Source organism: Ictidomys tridecemlineatus, chromosome 5 (assembly GCF_052094955.1).
Source record: "Ictidomys tridecemlineatus isolate mIctTri1 chromosome 5, mIctTri1.hap1, whole genome shotgun sequence".
Classification (NCBI taxonomy): Eukaryota; Metazoa; Chordata; class Mammalia; order Rodentia; family Sciuridae; genus Ictidomys; species Ictidomys tridecemlineatus.
The window spans coordinates 106529290-106542275 of record NC_135481.1 but is presented as its reverse complement, the minus strand read 5'-3'; the positions used below and the strand labels follow the sequence as shown (position 1 = coordinate 106542275).

At 36.1% G+C, this 12986-nt stretch overlaps 1 long non-coding RNA gene across 1 annotated transcript; it reads left to right on the top strand.

The window, feature by feature from the left end:
* The first annotated feature begins 316 nt into the window (after positions 1-316).
* Positions 317-12578, top strand: LOC144377908 (uncharacterized). The gene is made up of 2 exons (XR_013439186.1): positions 317-836; positions 11514-12578. It is a non-coding gene; the product is annotated as an uncharacterized LOC144377908 (long non-coding RNA).
* The last annotated feature ends 408 nt before the right edge of the window (positions 12579-12986 follow it).

The window sequence follows — 12986 nt, the reverse complement described above, 5'->3', positions numbered from 1 at the left end:
ATTCTTCTAGGGAGACCGTCTTTGGGGTTACCTTGTAAGTTGTGTCTCAAAATATAAGACCCTAATTAGTAAACAAAATGAAAACTGAGTAATAAATGTTGACATTGGTGAAACTCTTCACTTTGAATAAAACAGTTACAGGAGGAAAACAATAAGTATATGTCAAATACATAATCTATATTTTATAATTCAGTCAATGTAACATAGATATATACATACATATATCATTTTTATTGATAGGATAATATAGGTTTTCCCTATAGAGAAATATTTTTATTATTTTTTTTAATTCTGTTCTTCATCAGGATCAGGTTCTGATGTAAATAATATAGAATATACAGAAATGAAAGCTTCTTGAATTTGTAGTTGTTCTGAGAAGGTCGGATGGTCAAGCACTGTAAGTGTGACTCATTGTTGCCCTTTCTACTACGGAGCCACATGAATGCAGAGCTGGGAGAGGGAGTGAGTTAGGAATCTGAGCTTATGCCATGATTAAAATTGTGAATTGATATTTTTTGACAATTAAAAGTCAGAGAAATGGTACCTGTATGATAAAATTAAATTGCATCCATTCCAAAAGAAAACTAGAAATCAGATTATCCAGTGCATTTTTTTTTTATTAGTTCAAGTGGAACTTCATTCATTGGACACCTTTGACTAGGAAAAAGGACACTGAGTCTTTCTTTTTTACCTAACAAAATTGATGGGGCGCTGCTGTTGACTTTCTGGTTAAAGACTGCCGTGAGAAGACTTCTTGGCCTTTCCTCCATATATCTGATGACCCTGGAAAGTGATGACTTTATGGGATGTGACCACATGGCTCTTACCACTGTGAGGTAAGTGCAGAGCTCCCAGAAGCCCCAGCGGGGGAGCAGCGAGAGCTTTTATTCAGTTACTGGATCCCACTGAACATAACTCCATATCATTTCTCCTCAGACTCGAGTGAAAATTCAACTTGCTTTACACAAGTTATTGAGCATGCATGAGCATGTGTGCAATTGTTTCTGTGTGTGGTTTTAATGGAAGGATGGAGACTTTATGTAACTTGAACATGTGACTCTCATTATACTCCGTTTGGCATAATTCACCACTTTCCTCCATAGGTCAAAAATGAGGTTAAGAGAAAAGCAGGATTCCAGGTCATGCAGAATTCCAACCTCAGTGCAATCTGTCTTTCCATTTCTTCTGGGAATTCTTATCAAACTGATGGGCTTGTTTATGACGCTAAGTCGGTGTCTTAAAAGCTTCTATATGCTTTACTGAAACATGGAGTGTCTCTGAACTCTAAAAATCAATTGCATTGATTCAATTATAGAACATAAGTGAAGACTAATGGTTTTTATGTTCATTAACTTCTAATTTACATAAGACAGAAGATGTTAATATTATCCCAGAATCTTTGTGAGAAACCATTTTAGTTGAACTAGAGAAAATGGGACTTCTGTTTTCATTCACAATGGATGGATGTTCCAAAAATTAAAATATACAGTCTTCAACTCAGATCCTAAACTTCTTCCATCTTTTCTATTGCATAAGAAAATTTGTGAGCTCTGGATTGAATTGGTGTAGACTCTTTATCAGCTGCTCAAGTGCCTTTATAAGCAGCAAGGATTTTCTCCCCAAGTTTTACCAGAAGTAAATAAAATAAAATTGACATCTCTTTGAATTTTTCTAAAACATAGAAAAGTCAAACAGCAAATATCAGCACTTAAGATAAAGGCAAATCTTGAAATATTTCCAGTTTGAGTTACATTCAAATAAACACTCAACACTTTAGGGTTTCTCTGTACAGTTGTTTTGTTTCTGATATTTTCCTCTTTGTTAAATACCATTGATGATATTAAGGAAATGTGTGTAATTGGGAATTGTATCATTTATAGAACATTTAAACCTTAGGGACACAAATTAGAATGTGAGTTAGAAAAAATCTTAAGTTATTTTTAATCAAGTCCTAGATGTAATTTTCCTCTAGCCTTTGAATGGCCTGCTTGTTTTCTTTGGAAAGGAAGACAGAAATTAGTTTCAGGCCCCAAGTTTGTCTTTCTTTGAACATGCTAGATGGTTGCCTTATGGACATACTACTATGTCAGCATTTCTACTTTTTCTTATTTTTGTTGAGATAGACAGATAGCAGTGTTTGACTTGAATAATACTTCAGCTACTTTTGGAAGTGTTTTAGACATAATTTGTACTATTTCTAAACAATTCAGATTCTAAGTAAAGCTCTAAACACAGTTTTGATGACTTGGGTTATTTATCCATTCTGAAACTCAATTTTCTCACCAATAAAATGGGAACAACATTCCTGCATCTTATTTTGGGGAGAACTGTGTAAAAGATACCAACAGATTAGCTATTTCAGTGACTGGTATGCAGAAGGTGCTAAATAGTAAGATCTGACATCCTGGTTGCTTATGTTAGTTTTGCCCTGAACACTACTCTACCCACCCAAGGGTATTTTCTTTTACAAGGAAAGCATATGGACTTCCCTATTTCCTTCTTTGATTTAATTCTGGGTATCTTATGTAATTGCTTAGGATAGGGTCTGGCTGTATAAGACAGGGTGACAAACCCTGAAACTCCAACATGTAATGAAATATAAATTGGGGATCTACAAGGGAACCCACCCACAAAATTGACATGAGAGTGGAACACATCTTCTCTAGAAGCCTTTAGTTGAGAAATGACAAAAAGCAACAATATAAAACAAGTCCACTTTTCTTTAAGTCCTGTGTATTATATTTGATTTTAAGGTAGAAGTGGAATGAAATTTTAAATGTCTCGTGACAAATAAAATAACCCAGTTCTTTACTTGTGCAAAACCATCTCATTCATTATTATATTAATATAATTTCTTATATTTTAACATTTATTTCATTCTTTCTTGCCAGCTCTCACCGTTGCTCTGCTATATTATGATCAGGTTGCTTAAAAGCCCTTGAGCTTATTACTTACAGTCACAAGGTGGCTGTCTGAAAATAAACCTTAATGTCAACTAATAAAAGATATCAACTCTCTTCACTCTGCATCTGACATGCATGATCAGAGTTGAACTGAGAAAGGTCATATTTTCAAGTCTCCAATCCATTTTGCTCATATGAATACTCTGATTTGATGGGATTTTGAGAAGCCAAAAGATATCTTCAGGACCCAGGAAATTAAAGAAAAGGATTTAATAAAGGGTTATGTGGTTGGGCACATGGGATTGTATTGGAGACTTCCAAAATTGAAAAAGTAAGGGAAGAAACAGAGAACAGAGAAAATTAAATGAAGAAAAAGTGTATGTATGGCGGATATTCATTATGCATATGTCAAGGTAAAGAGATCAGTAAGGTTGTTGAATCAGTGGGTATTGATAATCCTAGAGGAAAGGTAGTCTTCCTAGGGTCATTATTCATGCTCACATGACCTTTACTACAGTGGCTGCTAGTTCGACTAATTCTGGCTACCATATTCTCTACCTTTCTGCTTAGTAAGAGTACACTGACTCCCTGTGATGGAGAAAACCTGTAATCCTAGTGACTCTGGAGGCTGAAACAGGAGGATTGCAATTTTGAGGTCAGCCTTTGGTGACATAGAAAGACCCTGTGTCAAACGTTTTAAAATAATAATAAAAATAAAAAAGGTAAAGATATAGCTCAGTGGTAGAGCACCCTTGTGTTCATTCTCTAACACAATAAATAAGTAAATAAGCAGACATACAAATCTATTTTAATGTATATTACCATTTAAACCTCTGAATAAGACTTTGGGGTAAATATAAACATTCATACTTGATTTATGAAAAAGTACAGGCTTTGAGAAGTTACCTGATTTTTCAAGAAAATATGATAATGTGGTTGTTTGCACACAGGTTTCATTGGCTTCAGGAACTGATGATCATAAAGCAGAACGAGGAAATTAGAGAGAGCATAGAGCTATGCTGGAGAGATACAAGAAACAGAGGGAGACAAAAAATAATTAAGGAAAAATTACAATGTAGGAGGTTAGGAGGAGATGCAATTGCATATAACAGAAACACTGAACAACAGAGAGTGAAGGAAGTCCTTCTCCCCCACAGAAGAACTGTAGCATCAGGGAATGCACAGCCAATCAGACACCCCCAGTCAATTGTTTTGTTGATCTTCTTTGGCATGTGGTTTTTGTCCTCAGGCTTGACTCCAGGACCGAGTTGCAAAACATTAAACAAATAGCATATCCAAGGAAAACAGAAATTTTTATAGAAAAGGAAACAGAGTCAAAGAAGAAAGTTAGGTGGCCCAGCAGTGAGGAATACTTATCCAGTTATGACACTGTAGATGCCAACCATGGATTTACTTCAAAATTGTGAAGTTTGATGAGTGTTAAGAATAGACCTATCTTCACATAATAGAGAGGGAGAAAATAATTAATATTAATATTTGGGGTGTATTTTTTTCTAACTTTGGCCTATGGATTCTTTTTACATGGCTCATTTTTTTCCACTGGCCAGATTGCAAGCACTGACTGTGTGCCAGTTACGGGATGGGACACTGGAGACAAAGATGAGTAGCCATATATTTATTTCAAAAGGATAACAGTCTAGTGAGAGGTAGACACCAAGGTCTCACCCAGTCCAGGATCATATGCAGTGAAAAGATTTGGAGAAGAAAAGAGGATGCAAACCCAGTGATGGCTATTGCCACCCATAGAGAGGAGGATGCTAGACAGTGTTGTGTCAGTAAATGTTTGACAGTGAGGTCTCTGTGACAAATGCGGGCATCTTCATCTCCAAGTTTATGATAAAATATTGTGTAATGTAAAAGAGGAAAAGTTCATATTTTTTAAATAACAAAATATATACTATTGCTTAGGCTAAATTCTAACAATTTGATGCTAAGAAAAGGTCGGGTGTAAGTATTGGTTAATGTTTTCACTCAGGCGAAAGATGTATGTTGGTGTTTCCTTCACTGGTCAATGACATCAGTAACTTCTTTTCTTTTAGGAAAATATGTATTTTTAAAAATTCTTAAATGGTACTTCTTGAATTTTTTTGTGTTATTCTCAAAGCAATGTCTATAGATATAGTTTTAAAGTTTAATCTGCGATATTTTAATCTTACCCATCACATTTTTAAGCCTAAACAATCCATAAAACAACAAATCAAACTTTGATCTGTAGCTCTGGCTGATTTCAGTGATGTCAATACATGCACTCCCCCATGGCCAATTTCACACTACAGTATAATGCCGCTGAATGTGCAATTAGGAAGCTATGTTCTCATTGACCATAAAAATCTAATAGGCACAAATAATCTCAACTGCATAAAAAAAGATACAATGCAAGAATTAATTAGGAAGTGATGTACGTAAGTATATTTTACTTTTGCTTTTAATATAATTTATTTAATCATAAATTTACATTTATTAATTTTATGAATGACTGGGTTTAATGACTGGCTCATAAAATTCCTAAAAGGTGAATCGTGGTTTCTCATGAGCTCATGAGAGCTGGCGCCAGCACACTGCTGGTTGTCTGATGAGTCAGTCACACTTTCTGCCTAACATGAGGTCTTACCAGGTTAAGTCCCAACAGGTAAGTAGGAATCAGCTTCCAAATGAACCTGTAGATAGAAATGAAAATAAGTACACTAAGTGGCTAGATAATGGAGGTCAGGACATGTGTGGGTTTGAACTTCGGATGAAGTTCTCAAAAAGTGAAAGCATGATGGGAAAAAGCCTGCAAACTCCATCCAGCAGCCTTTGGACAATTTAAAGCAGAGGAGTGAGTGAATTCTTCAGCCTGGTGGCTGTGGCATCATCATCTTCTGGCAGCTCATTGTAGAAAGAACTTGAGAAGACAGCCTACAGACATGAAGACCAGATAGGAAGCTGCTGCTGTGAGTGGCTCCAAGAAGTGATGATGTGAGCTGATCCAGGACAGTCGTACTTAGGAACAGAGTGAGGGTGATAGATTCCAGAAATATTTAGGAGGAAAAGTCAGCAGGACCCATGATTGATTAGAAGTAGGCAGGGTTAAGACAGAGGGTGTAGTCAGTGACGGCTTCCAGGTTTCTAGTTCAGATTTTGAATTATGGAGTCATGGACAAAAAAAAAAAAGTAGAATCAGGAAGGAAGATCAGCTTTCTGGAGTATACTGACTAATTCAGAGTCCACAAATAGAATTTCAGTCATTTTGGGACATCAGGTGGACATGTCTTGCAGGTTCATCTGAAGATAAAAGGTAGGGCTACATTAACACACATGGGTTAGTAGCTGAAATCTAAAGGGAAAAGTGGGAGCAGTAAGTCACATGGATCAAAGCAGAACCTAAAGACACATCCATACATGAGGGTCAGGAGAGAAGCCAGGGTTAGTATGGGAGACGAAAAAACAGTCCAGAGAGGGGAGACTGAATAGGAAAACAGGAAGCCCAGGAATAAAAACCATTTAAATGCCAGGATTGAGAAATAAGGTCAACACCACCAAACGAGTTGCATATGGCATTTTTATTTACCTAAAAATCAGAGTTTATTTTTTTTTCTCATTTATAGATAGGTTACAAATATCTTGATGGGTGCATTCACTTTTAGAAAAGGTTAGTACACAAATAGTAGGACTTATTGCATAATAACTAAAGTATGAAAACAGAAGAAACAAAACATTTACAACCTACTTTTTAGAGTTAATAGCTGTTAATATTACAAATGTACGTGATTGTACAACTTTTCTAAAGTTTGTGCATTTACATATAGACATAAATTAATATATTTTTAATTGATATGAAAATGTACTGTACTAGTTATAAAACATTTTATTGACTATGCGTAAGATTCAATACAGGACTATTATAATTTGTGAAATCAATACCCATCGTCATGGATGTAATATTATTTTCATGTATTATAATAATTGCCATAAACATCCTTGCACTTAACCCTTTTTTATATAACTTGAGCTTTTTTCCTTTAGGAACAAACTCTCAGTATAGAATTAACTGAGTTAAAGGATATAAACACTTTTAAGAATCTTGATATATTTTATGACATGCTTTTCAGAATAGGATTTCCTAGAATTCCACCAGCACTATGAAAGTCCTCATTTCCCAAGACCTCATCAGTGTGCGGTCCTGCCCAATTTTACCCATATTTAAAATATTCTCAATGCTTGTTTCACCTACAATTAAAGAGTGGATTTAAAAGCCAAGTATTTCTAGATTTTGTTATGAACACGATATGGGACCAGAATGGACTGTATGCACCAGGTTGTACCTGATTTGGGCCAGGTGAGTTTTCACATTCTCCAATGTGGAGCTTATGTTGCTAAGTCACTCCCCGACTACAGCTTGTCCCAACTTCTGTGCTTGTGTTTGCCTTGCTGTATAGAATATTTGTTTGGACAGACCTCCCGCTATTCTCCTGTACTAAACGGGACACCTTTTTGAAGTCACTTTTGAAAAGTACAATGCCTATAGAATGAAATACTTGGACAATAGAATGTCCAGCTACATATTTTCTTGGATATTGTATACATCAATTTTGTTATGAGCGCTACAAGATCTCAAGGGTAGGGACCATATCATTTAGTCAGTCCCTGTAAGTCGTGACTTATAGGTGTGTGTGTGTGCGTGTGTGTGTGTGTGTGTGTGTGCGTGTGTGTGTGTGTGTGTGTGTGTGTGTGTGTGTGTGTGTGTGATGTTCAGAACTGCAGATACTTGAGGAGCAAACAAGGAAAGGGCAGAGCTAGGTGACTTGTTTAAGAGATGTGAAAACTAAGTAAAGTTCGTATTGAATGGATTTCAAACAGAGCTGGCAAGAGACAGGTTGACCTAGAATTTAGATCTGCTGACTCTCTGGTCAGAGCTCATTTTATCCTAAACAGATTTTACTTTAAAATTTATATATCTTCAAACTAAAAATATTGAAGTAATCTACTTTCCAATGACTAGAGATATAGAGCAACTTACAAGATATTACAAGATGTCAAAATTTTTTCACTTTTCATTATCTCTCCTAAAGCAGATGACTTTTCTATCTAAATACCTACCTTGTTTTGCTTTGTTTTTCTTTTTATGGGTGGACATGTGACATTGGTCTTATTTTCATAACCACCTACAACTGTAAGTGTGATCCCTATTTAATGAATAGGTAATAGTGCTTTAGGTGTTCAACATATTCTTATTTAATTTGACATAATACAGTGCATTTGCTATGGCCATCCGATAGTGAAGTTTTGTTTCTATAAAAACATATATATCAGAAGTTCTCTTTAAAAAATATGCCACCATAACTTCTCTGAGCAAAGCTTAATGTGTGTGTGTGTGTGTATGTGTGTTTGTGTGTAAAATTTCTTATGTAACAGTTATAAAATTAAAGAGGTTTTGATGATGTTCATGTTGATATATAAGGTTATTCTTCAGTAATTGGTAACAATTTTCAAGATTTGGGTAACTCTTAAATATTGGTCCATCTATACCATTTTGCCTATATGTGATTATATATATGGATACCTGTGAGTAGCATGCATGCACACATATTTTTGGATGCATGTATATCATTGATTGAACATTTTGGAGAAATTTTCTCTTTAGTTACCTTGAAGTGATATCATTGATATTTTTCAAAACCACATTTTTAAAAATCTTTGAAGCCTAAGTTTCCCATGCAGAGGTATCTTTTTGAATGTGTAACTTTTCAGTGATTAGAGTTCCATGGGAATGGTAGCAAATGCATTCAGATTTGTGATTGGATGGTTGTTCACATCTTTCTGGAACATCTTCTCAGCCCTGTGCATTCTTAGTGACCCACACGCATATGCCATGGATGTCCTGGCACTATAAGTGGGGTCTACGGGATCAAAATCTGGGTGTCAAGGCTTTTTCAGTCTGACCTGACCTTCAGCCCCATGTCTCTCATTACCTGCCCACTTGGATACCTTTCCATTATGAAGGAGCCTTGTAATGGGAAGGATTCCTGTTTCCTGCTGGGCTCTTTTTTGTTGTTTTAAATATATCCTCAAGATGTAATTAACCCATGATAAGTACCTTGGTGTTTAATGACTTAATTTGGCAATCACATAACTGCAGTAAGTGATGTTTTGTGTGCTGAAAATGTGGAATATTCAGTAAGTCATCCAAGCTCCTCCCATGTGGCCAGCAAAGCCTACTTCTCAGTCTGGGAGTTTAATTTCTGTCTCCCCCAGACAGGTCTTTCTATTTTTGTAGAGCAAGGTGGGAGGAAAAATGCCTCTTTATACTAAACAGGCAGAGGAGGATATAATGGTATTTTCCTGGGCCTGACATTTTTTTTTTTTAATCCGCCCTACACACATGCAGAGTTGAGAATAGAATTGCTACTTTTTCCTCTAAATAAGGCCCATTAGCCAGAAAACAGCAACAGCTGCTAGAGTGCTGCGGTTTCATTTTTCTTTTCCTTTTATTCTTTTTTTTTTTTTACTATATTTCTGTGTGTAGTGGGTGTGTTCAGCAGGTAAAAATGGGCATTTTTGGAACCATAACATTTCCGTTCAGTTCCCACATTAGGAGACACACACTTAAGTGAAAATGATTCAAGATGTTATTTTGCCAAAGGTCATTAAGCGAATTGGAGTGACTTTCTTTACAAGTGTAAAATGACTTTTAGTGAAACAACAGGCCCATTACTGTCTTGTCTCCCTCCATTGGTTTATGTAGGAAGGTTTTGTTGTGAACTTTGACAAACGATGTTTTTAGAATGTTTACTCTGCCAGAGTGAGTTAACCCAAACACAAAATAAAGAAAAGAAAATGTTGCAGTAGAAAACAAAAACAAAACAATAAAAGCCCCATCTTTGCAGTTCTTTGACCCTCTGCTTAAATACCCTTACATTCAAATATTAAGTGGTCATTTTCTACCAATTATATGTAAACACTATAAGAAATCAGCCTAATTTTCACTAGTGTGACTATCAATTTGAATCAAAATATAATATTAGAATCTGCCTCCCTCAAAAGGTTTGCCTTTCTCAGAATGATTTCTGGAATCATATCAGTCTAAAATGCTCTTTCCTAAACCTAAACTTCTATAGCATTATCTATACCATCAATTTACCAATTATGTTCATTCATTCATTCAGTCATTCATATTTATTTAAATGATTTTATAAAACACTTGCATTATTTCTGCCAGGTCTTCCTTTGTTGTATGAAGTTCTGATTGTGATTTATTGGTAAAAGTGCCATTTATCTTTTTATTATCTTTAGTAACTGCATCACACAAGGTTGTACATTTTATACGATTCAAGGCTGCATACAGTGACAGTGAAGGTATGCAATAATTACTGATTTTTATTTAAAACTTGATTTTTGCCAGGGACCAAATATCATATTGTTGAAGCCATTACAAATTGTATATTTTACACTGTTTATTTGTACATTTCATAAATCTTGCTCCTGGAAGAAGTCTAATAGCTGACCAAATAAAATGCAGGAAAGCATACTATCTAGGATGAGTGGTTCTTGCTTAAGCCCAAGAGGTTACAGAGAACACTGAGTTCCTTATAACATTCAGAGTTGGGCTCAGGATGTAGACAAACATTTATGGACTTGAATACAAGAGTGATGGAAATTTTTGCAATGCCCAACTGAAGCAAAAGAGTGGTGATTTCTGACAGATAATGCTAGTGCATCCTCAAGCACTGTGATACAACTTTCCACACTACTTTCTGTTAAATCCAGCTGTTTCAAAGAAGGCCAACTCATGATTGATGGCAAGTTCCTTAATTTCAGTTTCTTAAACTCTGGTGTGCATCAGAATTATCTAGGAAGCTTATTAAGCTTTGAGACCAGCCCAATTTTGAGAACTATGGCTCTAATTGTTGGTTTGCTTTAATAATTAACAGAGTAGAGAAAGATCTTAGAGATAATACAATTCAGTGAGTTTGAAAAGGTGCCTCAGTATTGCCTTAAGTCTAAAATTCCCCCAAAGTCACAACCATTCTCCAGTCTTGGCCTAAGTCTTTAAGAGTGACTGGCTGGCCAGGTATAATAGTACACACCTGGCATCCCAACAATTTAAGAGGATGAGGCAGGAGGATTGCAAATTCGAAGTAAGCCTCAGCAAATTAACGAGGTACTAAGCAATTTAGAGAGGCCCTGTCTCAAAAATAAAAATAAATAAATAAATACAAAGGGCTGGGGTATGGTTCAGTTGTTAAGTGCCCCTGAGTTCAATCCCTGGTCCCTCCACTCCCCGAAAAAAAAAGGTGAATAGCTAAAGTTGACTTAAAAGAGGTGTTTTGTAGAAAAGGAAGCAAAAGGGAAAACTGACCCAGATTGAAGCATTCTGAACAACAGGATGGCACTTTAGATACAGGAACAAAGGGTCTACCCTAAACCCAGAAGAGTCAAACTTGTGATCCAGTCTGGCAAATGCAAGGTAGGTGGACATTACAAGATAGCAACCATTCCTTCAATTTGTGGTTATATTTGGACAAGGAAATTCATCAGTCTTGTCTATGTATGTATATATGGAATCCCTGAGGCTGCGTAATTTATAAACAATCGAAATTTATTTCTCAGATTTCTGGAGACTGACTCAAGATTAGGATGCTGTGAGATTTGGTGTTTGAAGAAGGCCCAGTGCCTGCTTCCAAGATGCATCTTCTAGAGGGCATAAACACTGTGTCCCCTGAAGAATGAAGCCAGAAGGGCAAAAAGAAAAAGTCACTCTCTTTGATCTCTTTTATAAAGTCACTAATTGTATTCATCAGCCAGAGGTGATTTACATCCTATGAAAATCAGAGGACACTTTCAGACCATAACACCATCCTTTCATCCATAAATATGTATTAGGTAGCTACGAAAGAGATAAAGAGTGAGAAAACTTTCTGATAATATTAGATTTAATCAGAATTTTGTCAAAATCAAAGCGATACTTCTGATAGGAATAGGAAGCTATCTGCTGCTCCCATGTGCTCCTAGGAGAGGACCCTCACCTACCCAGAACCTTGTCCTAGACAGGTGCATATCCAGCCTCATGGATCATGCTTTTCAGGTTACTTAGGGAAAGACGTTTTCCTGATTTCTGAATGTGATCTCAGTGCCACTTTATGGGTAATTTTGAAGGAAAAATAGACACATACGTAGATTCGTTATCAGATGCTATGAGAGCTAGATAATAGATCACCATAAACTCTCTTAGTAAAGTCTTTCTGAGTTCACATGAGTTGAAGAAAAGTATTAAAATGCCAGAAGAACAGGACTTATGGAAAGTTCAGCCAACATGGGACAGATTTGAGAACACACTAACCCAATCTAGGGGGCTTTGGCATCTTAATATTTTAAGCCACAGAATGTGAGGATCAGCAGGTTCAAGGTGGGACTCTGTCTTTCTCCTTCTCCCATGAAGCAGGTGGGTAGGGGCAGGCTAGTCTCTGAGGATGAAGGGGTTCCAAGCCCTGCCCAGCATCCCCCTTTCACTAATCCTAGCCTCTGTTTTCTGTTTTCTTGTCATATGGATTTTCCATGACTCTTCATTCCTCATCACACCTGGCTTAAAAACACGACATTAACCAGTTTGAGGACTTATAAAGTTCCCTGTGTCATGTAAATCCTAGGTTAAATAAATTTGTCTTTGTTGTTGTTGTTGTTGTCGTTGTCATTGATGTTAATCTGTCTTTTATCAGTCTCATTTATATGGCTTCCACCCAATTACCTAAGATGCCTAAAAAGTGAAGAGTTTTATGTTTTCTTCCTCAATGGAGTTAAGCTTCTAATCAATGTTGATAAATTCTTAGAGGGTAAAAATTGATAGGAAAATATTTCAGTTCAGGTTATTAAAGGATGGCATCACAATTTAATACAGTGTTTTTTTCTTTTTATTATGATTTTTTACAGTGTCATTTTTAATTGGCATTTCTGGCACAGTGACTGACAACCTATGCTTTCTTTGGAGCCAGACTATCTTGGGAATGGATAAGTGAAATAAAAAAATAATGGCACGACACTTTTCTTTTAAATTATTCTTTTGTGATATGATGCACAACAATATAA